This window comes from Artibeus jamaicensis, unplaced genomic scaffold (genome assembly GCF_021234435.1).
Source record: "Artibeus jamaicensis isolate MK-2021 breed Jamaican fruit bat unplaced genomic scaffold, CSHL_Jam_final contig_477, whole genome shotgun sequence".
Taxonomy (NCBI): Eukaryota; Metazoa; Chordata; class Mammalia; order Chiroptera; family Phyllostomidae; genus Artibeus; species Artibeus jamaicensis.
In genome coordinates, this window is record NW_026521854.1 from 4318406 (window position 1) to 4326858 (window position 8453).

An 8453-nucleotide genomic window follows, 5' to 3' on the forward strand; every position below is an offset into this window, starting at 1 on the left:
GCTTTCTGATGACCTGCCCTGTGGATTTCAGACTTGCCTAACCAGCCCTGATTGGCTCATTGCATAAACCAATTCCTTGTAATACATGCCTGATTGATGCACCTGTTGATGGATATTTGGGTAATCCAGATTTAGATTGTTCTAGGTAAAAATGCTATAAACATTTGAAAGCAAGTCTTGGCATGGGCCGTGTTTTAGTTTTTCTTGGATAAATACCTGGGGGTGGAATTGCTGGATCATTTCATAAGCACACACTAAGCTTTATGTGAAACTATGAAACTACCTTCCTGTACATTCTGAATTTCTACTGGCAAGATTTGAGAATTCCAGTTGTTCTAAATCTTCAACACTTGGAATTGCCAGTCTTCCTAATTTTATTTATTTATTCTTAAAGATTTTATTTATTTATTTTTAGAGAGGGGGAAGGGAGGGAAAGAAAAATCAATGTGTGGCTGCCTCTTGACCACCCCCTACTGGGGACCCAGCCCACAACCCAGGCATGTCCCCTGACTGGGAATCGAACTGGCAACCCTTTGGTTCGTAGGCCAACACTTAATGCACTGAGCCACACCAGCCAGGGCCAGTCTTCCTAATTTTAGCTATTCTTTTTTCTTTCTTCCTTCCCTTTTATTTATTTGTTTATTATTGTTATTCTATTACAGTTGTCCCAATTTCCCCCCTTTGCCCTTCTGTGCCCAGCCCATCCCCCACTCCCACAGTCAGTCCCCACACTGTTGTCCATGCCCATGGGTCACTCATACATGTTCTATGACTAATCCCTTCCCCTTCTTTCCACTGTTATTCCCCTACCCACTTTTCTTTGGCTGCTGCCAATCTGCCCCATGTTTCCATGCCTCTGGTTCTATTTTGCTTGTTAGTTTATTTTGTTCATTGGATTCCTCTTATAAGTGAGATTATATGGTATTTGTCTTTCATCGACTGCTTTATTTCACTTAGCATAACATTCTCCAGTTCTATCCATGCCTTTACAAAAAGCAATTCCTTCTTTTTTGTGCTGTATAGTATTCCATTGTATAAATGTACCACTGTTGTTTTATCTACTCACCTACTGATGGACACATAGGCTGTTTACAGCACTTGACTATTATAAATAGTGCTATGAACACAGGGGGTGTGTAAGTTGTTTTGAATTGGTGTTTTGGGATCCTTAGGGTATAATCCCAGCAGTACAATCACTGGGTCAAAAGGCAGTTCCATTTTTTAATTTTTTGAGGTAACTTGACACTGCTCTCCACAGTGGCTGCACCAGTCTGCATTCCCACCAACAGTGCACTTGGATTCCCTTTTCTCCACATCCTTGCCAGCACTAGTTGTTTGTTGATGATACCCATTCTGACTGGTTTGAGGTGACATCTCATTGTGGTTTTAACTTGCATCTCTCTGATGGCTAGTGATGCTGAGCATCTTTTCATGTCTCTGGACCTTCTGTATACCCTCCTTGAGAAGTGTCTACTCATGTCCTTTGCCCATTTTTAATTGGATTGTTTGTCTTCCTGGTGTTGAGTCAAATGAATTCTTTATATATTTTGGAGATTGAACCCTTGTCCGAGGTATCATTGGCAAATACGTTCTCCCATATAGAAGAAATATGTTGGCTATTTCTTCATCACTTGAGTGGTTTTTTTGAGTTTTGATGTGTTCTTTCATTTGGGCCATATCTCTTTGTTGAGACACACCTGTTACATTGGAAGGGTGGAGCTTTACATATTCACCAGGGTGGAGCAGTCCGGATGGATGTTTCTTCTGTAACTCCTTGATTGTTGGACTTCCATATCGTTCAATTTTCTAGCATTTCTGGTTGTTTTTGTTTTTAAATTTGTTTTCCTTCTTTTGGTTGTGTGAGGAGGCAAAGTGTATTTATGTACAACTCCATCTTGGCCAGAAGATCTTCTGGTTTTTATCTGATGATGAGTGATGTCGAGTATCTTTTCAAGTGCTTATTAGTCATCTGTATATCTTCTTTTGAAAAATGCCTGTTCAAATACATTTTCCATTTTTAAATTGGGTTGTTCTTACTGAGTTGTAGTGGTTCTTTATATATCTTGGATACCTGTTTTGTGTCAAATATATATAAATATATATAATAGATTTTCATTTTCTATAGCTTTTCATTTTAGAAATGGTACCTTTTAAAGAGCAGAAATTAAAAAATTCAGTGAAGTCCAACACTGTTTTTCTTTTATAGCTTATGCTTTTGATGTTTTAAGAAATCTTTGCCTAATCTAAGGTTGTGAAAGTTTTCTCCTAATTTTCTTCTAGAAATCTTGTAGTTTTAGCTTTTACTTTTCCATCAGTAATCCATTTAAAGTTAATTATTGTGATGGCATTAGGCAAGGATAAGGTTAATTTCTCCCCCACCCTAAATGGACAACCAGTTTTTCCAACACCATTTTTGGAAAAAGACTATATATATATATATATATATATATATATATATATATATATATATTTTTTACTGAATTACCTTGGCATTTTTGTCAAAAATCAATTAACCATGTATGTCAGTGGGTCCCTGGACTTTATACTGTTGCATTAATCTGTCTACCCTCACGTCATTACCATACAGTGTTGATTACAGTTGCATTATAGTAAATCTTGAAATCAGATAGTTGAGTTGTCCAACTCTGTTCTTTAAAAAAAAATGTTTTGGCTATTCCAGATTCTTTTGAATTTTATATCAACTTTAGAATCAGACTGTCAATTTCTACAAAAAAAAAGCCTTTTGGGACCTTTTTGAATGTAGAGTTCAATTTGGGGAGAATTGACATTACAATATTGAGTCATTCTAATCTGTTGGGAACCACCCTGCCTGTTTTTGGAAGCTGTAACCCCCATGACTAAGGCTGAGTGAGAGACCTTGGGACCACAAACCACTGAGACAAACCTTATCTCCGTGGCAGGGCTGCTGCCCCTGCCCCCTTTACTTCACCCTGCTTGGCCCGAGCCTGACCAGGTAGTCAATGATGAGTAAGATTCCTCAAGGGAGGGATGATCTAAGACCGGCATGGTTATGAAGGGGCCCCCAGGGAAGGACTTGGGGGGCTATAGAAAAAGGGGGTGATGGACCCTTGCCCCTAGGTTTTGACATAGCCTGAGTCCTCATTCTGTCTGCAAGAAGTCTCCTAATCTCTTGGCTGCCTTACTTCCCCTGCCTGTCTTAGGCCTGGAACAATGACAGAGGGCGGTGTAGTCCTGCGCTGGAAAGGGCAGGTTCCCTGGGGCGATCAGGCCTAAGAAAGAATACATAAAATCCTGTGAAACTTGCTTTGCTAAGAATGTCCTCAATTTTCTGATAAGGGTCCAAGCATGAAATGAGTTTGTTTCCCAAAGTTTTATAGCCCTTTAGCTAACTGACCCTGATTCAGAATAAGCCCTCATAATTCTTTGTATGTTATCTATTATTTGATCCTTACTGCCTGATGATGATTAATGAGCTTTACCTGTATTCCTGTGCAAAATGAACCCAATAAAAGCCCATTGAGGAACAGGCTCCTGGCCCTTCTCCTTTGAGAGATCAGCCATCTTTCCTCCTCAAGCAGATTATGTCTTGGTAGACTTATTCTCATCCGTGGCAGATGGGGGGCTGTGTGGGCAAAGCTCCCCCACACTAATCCATGAACATTTTATAATCTCTCCATTTTGTATATTTTTAAACATTTTCCTCAGCAATGTTTTATAAATTTTAGTGTACAGGTCTGGAATGAGCCTTGTTGAATATACATATTCCTGTCTTCATATTTTTGGATGCTATAGCAAACAGTATATACTTTAAAATTTCATCTCTAGTTTTAGTATCTGGAACTACAGTTGGTTTTTGTATATTGACCTTGTATTCTGTGACGTTGCTAAATTCTCTTTAGTTACAGTAGCTTTTTTGTAGCCTAGATCATGATATATTGGAATAGACAGTTTCTCTTCTTCTTGATCTGTGTGCCTTTATTTCTTTTTTTGTGCCTATTTGTTTTGGTGAGGACCTCAGGTACACTGTTGAGAACATATGGTTTGAGTGGGCATCCTTTCCTTGTTCTTGATTTAAGGGGAAACATTCAATTTTTTACCTTTAAGTATGCAGTTGGTAGTTTTTTTCTAGATGTCTTTTCAAAAGATTAAGGATGTTTCTATTCCTAGTTTGCTGAGAATTTTTATCATTAACGGGTATTGGAATTTTGTCATGTGCTTTTTCTTCTTCTATTTAGAATATCAGCTTTCTTTTGTTTATATGGTGAGTTGCATTTATTTTTTAAATGTTCAACCAATCTTGAATTCCTAGGATCAATATCACGGCTATGATATCCTTTTTATAATATTCCTAAATTTGATTTGCATGTAATTTGTAAAGGATTCTCACATTTATGTTCATGAGGGGTATTAAAGGTTTTTTTCCCCCCTTTTAATGTCTTTTGTCTATTAGGGAAACTCTTGGTTCATGAAATGATTCAAATGTTCCCTCCTCTTCTATTTTCCAATTTTCATGCAATTTCAGGTGGTCTGAGTGCACAAGCAGGGACATCTGGGCGCAGAGCACTCTGCCCTCATCTCCACTCTCCTCTGCTTCCTCAGCCTTAATTCAGTTGCCTGCTCTGTTCTGGAACCTGGGAATCATAGTAGGATCCCCACCTTTATTCTCCACATCCAATTGGTTAGAGTCCTGTTGATTCCCCTGCCTTCCACCAATAGTTCTCGACTCCTCACAGCCCTTGTCTTGGTTCAAATCCTTATTGATCATTAGCTAGTGGGTCATAGATTGGTCACTAGACTGCTTTGCCAAGTGGCCCTTGGTGAAATTGATGGCTTTTAGGATCAAATCCCAAACTCCCGTGCCCCCCGCCCCGTCAGACAAGCAGAGGTCTGCCGCCGGCCATAGCATATGGCGCCACTTTCTGAAAGGGTTCAGGCGTTTCGGGGCTCTGTTTTAGCGCTGCCCGTGATCTTCCCTGACTTCCACCGCCTCTTTCTGTAGGCCTCTGCTCGGGCCCCTCTCTCACACTCCCAGAGGTACGGGGGCCCTCAGTGTGCGTCCCCTGGGCCTGTCCACCCAGCCACTGCGCTCTTCCAGTTTGGGACACGTCTGCGAATAGCGCCTCCGTGATCACCACCGCGGACCCTGGGTGGAAGGCCGCGGGAATTCGAACCTCTACAGGGCACACAGTTCCGTGAGAGTCAGGGAGCCGCATGGGCCCAGACCCTGCCTAGCTCAGGAACGCTTCCGCAACCACTGAGCTCCTAAACTTCCTCACCTGCCACAACCCCAGGACCTAGGTGCAAGAACTCAGAAGTGCGCTTGCGCAGGGCGGCGGAGGCGGGGCAAGCAACGACGTGGAGTGAACAGTCGAGTAGTAGGCCTGTGTGCGCAACTTGGACGGGAACAGCAGGAACTCGCGGAACCACTTCCGGGGCGCGGCGGTGTGTATGGAAGTAGTACCGGGGCAGGGGTAAACCCTTTTCCTCAACCTCGGGGTGTGATGTTGGTGGCTTCTGCTGTTTTCCTTTTGGTAGAGGGCTATGGCCACAATGTTGAGTTTAACCTGTAAAGCCGGTCAGCTAGGGCTCCGCCAAAATTAGTTCCAACCACTTTCCAGCTACCATCTCCTGCAGACATTACCAAGGTCCCAGATACACATTTTCACTCACCGTGAGCCTTTTCGACTGGTCCCAGCTCGTAATGAGTTGGTTGCAGAGATGGGGGAGGGGTTATGACTACCTCAAATAAAGCAGGTCGTTAGACCGAGGGACAAGCTTGTAGAGGGAGACCTCAGAGAGAGTGGGCCTAGTGCTCTCTACACTGGGTCTTGGAACAGGTAGGTGGGCACAGGGCGTGAACCTCCAAGCTGAGGAGTGAGATTCTGCAGAGAAAGGCAGGAGTTGGGGGGGTGGGGGGTGGAGGTCGAGATGGCCATGCCTCTGTCTGGTTGAACCGAGGGGTTCCTCTGCAGCGTTTGTAGCTTGTTTGGTAGTTTGAAACATGCTTTGCTTTGTGATGAAGTCCAAGACTGCAAGCTGTTTAAGGCCGGGGAATTGGTTTTCTGATAAACAAATGATAACGGCCTGCTGAGTTCTAGAGCGGGTGCTTCACCTTCACCTCACAGCATGGTCAGTGTTGGAAGAGCCGAGAGGGCGTGGGTTTTCCGACTTAGGAGATCACTGTGCTCTCACATCTGCCCACCCTTTAAAACCATCAGCCTTACACTGGACCCCTGAGCTGTACCTGAGGCCGAATCTGTTGTTCAGTTCATTGATTCTTACCCTGAGTTTGGTTGCCCACCCAACCTTGAATCCAGACATGCTTGAACTGGCTTAATTTGTTGCTCACTGGCCAACAGGGACCTGCAGAGTCTCTTGTCACTCTATTCCCGATGCTCTATGCTTGTCCGAGTTTGTGTTTATGGTTATCAAGCAGAATTTAAAGGTATTTGGCCTACAGTGTATGCTAAATATCTGATGAACTGACAGCAGCAGCAAGCCTGTCCTGCAAACCTGAGGAAGGGCTTTTCCGGGGAAGGAGAATATTCCAAGGTTGAGTTTGCCCTTCCTTCTGATCATCTGTTGTTCCAGGCCAGCTCATTTGTTTAGGTGACTCACTATCTTGAAACACACCGACCTGTGAATTCCAGGGTAGTGAAGAAACCCTGGATGGGTGTAATGGACCCAGGGTCAAGCTGCAGAGGCAGAAATCCTTAGACATTAATTACTTAGCACCTAATTGGCATTTGTATCAGTTATGGTTGGCTAGTATTTTTTTTTATCCTTTTAAAGTATTTAAGAACTAGGACCCTTACATAGGTATAAGTATTCCTATTTTCCAAGGCTTTGTTATCAGACTTAGGGATTTTGCAGGTTTCCCCAAATTAAACTTAATATCTTTAGGCTGTCACTCTTCATTGGACCACTGACCACTGAAAGTCCTCACTCTTTAAAATCTAAAAACCTCAAATCTGCCCCTGGGCCAAATCCCTTCTTTGTCAGATTTATACTTCAGCGGAAACAGATGACCCTTATTTGGGCACAGCCAACAAATACATAATACTATAAATTGCTAATCTACGGTAAAGGCTTCAACTTTTCTTGTCAATGTAAGGGACATCTGGTGTCAGGACACTGTGTAAAGTACTTGAATCAATGACCTTAGTACCCAGGATAGTCTAGAAACCAATATACTCATGTATAACTGAATAAAACCTCCACATTTCTTGAGGAAAGTAAAGTTTAAAGGTAACCAGCTTTCTCACTTAGTAGTTGATGACTGACAGTTACAAGAGGGGGCACTCAGCTATGTTTTGGGTGCCCCCTCTTGTGACTGTCAACCGTTAAAGAAACTGTACGGCTGTGGGGGAGTTTAACTGGGGCCCTTGGTCACGACTGGACTGCACTTAGGCCCCACAGAGTCAACCACCACCTCTGGGAACTTTCTTGCTTCTGAAATAGTTTTTGTGGAAGGGAAGGGAGGGGTCTGTGGTTGTACAGACCAGTCAACACCTCAGGATAGCTGGTAGAGAGAGGGCCTTCTTCAGGTACTTGTGAAAGTTACCTTTTGTCTTACTACAAAAATAGAATTCCAGGTTAGTGAGGCAATGCGATTGCAGTGTTTGACATATTAATGAACCCTGGCCATCTTACATTTCTATTATAGTAGGCTTAGAGCCAGACTGGGCTGTGAGAATAAATTGTTTGCCTTCTAGAAATTAGGACATGATTCCTTTGCCTTCAAAATAACTTAGCAGCAGGAAGTTACCCAGAAGACAGAGCAGGCAAAGGTCCACCTAGAAGGGGGACAAGAGTGGCATGCTAGAGTCTGTGATTCATCGGCTATAAATCTGTTTCAAGGTGGGATTCCTATTTGTACCCACACGTTCCAGCATTTATATTCCCTCATGCCTCGGCATGACACAGTCTGGGAAAGAACGCACTCCCCGTGAACCACACTGTGCTGCATTAGCTAATTCTGGCCCATGCGCCCACCACGTCCCAGAGGAGCTACCACTTCACTTCATCCCGGGGCACGTCGGGGTCTGATTCGCATTACAGTTGATGTCAGAACGTTAACAAAATGGGGCTTTCTGAAATACAACAGCATATATGTGTAAATATACACATTCTCCTCACTCACATACATAACCTCTCATATCAGCCCTGGTACGCCAGACTGTAAGCATTCTAGTCACACTTCAGCCAATATAAACCTTGTTCAAAGTGTTACAAAAAATGTACAGTCTTTAACTGCAGATTGAATTATATTATGTGTATGTATATGCGTATCAACTAAACCAAATATACTTTTAAAAGAAACTGAGTCAGATTCAGTCCAATGAGAAGATAGTTTTACAAGGTTGAGGGGTTCCTGTCATCCACTGGCTTTTAAGAATGCACGTTTCAAACGTCTTCATGTGTTCAGACACGTCCCTGCAGACACACTAGACTTGATTGCTGAAACCAGG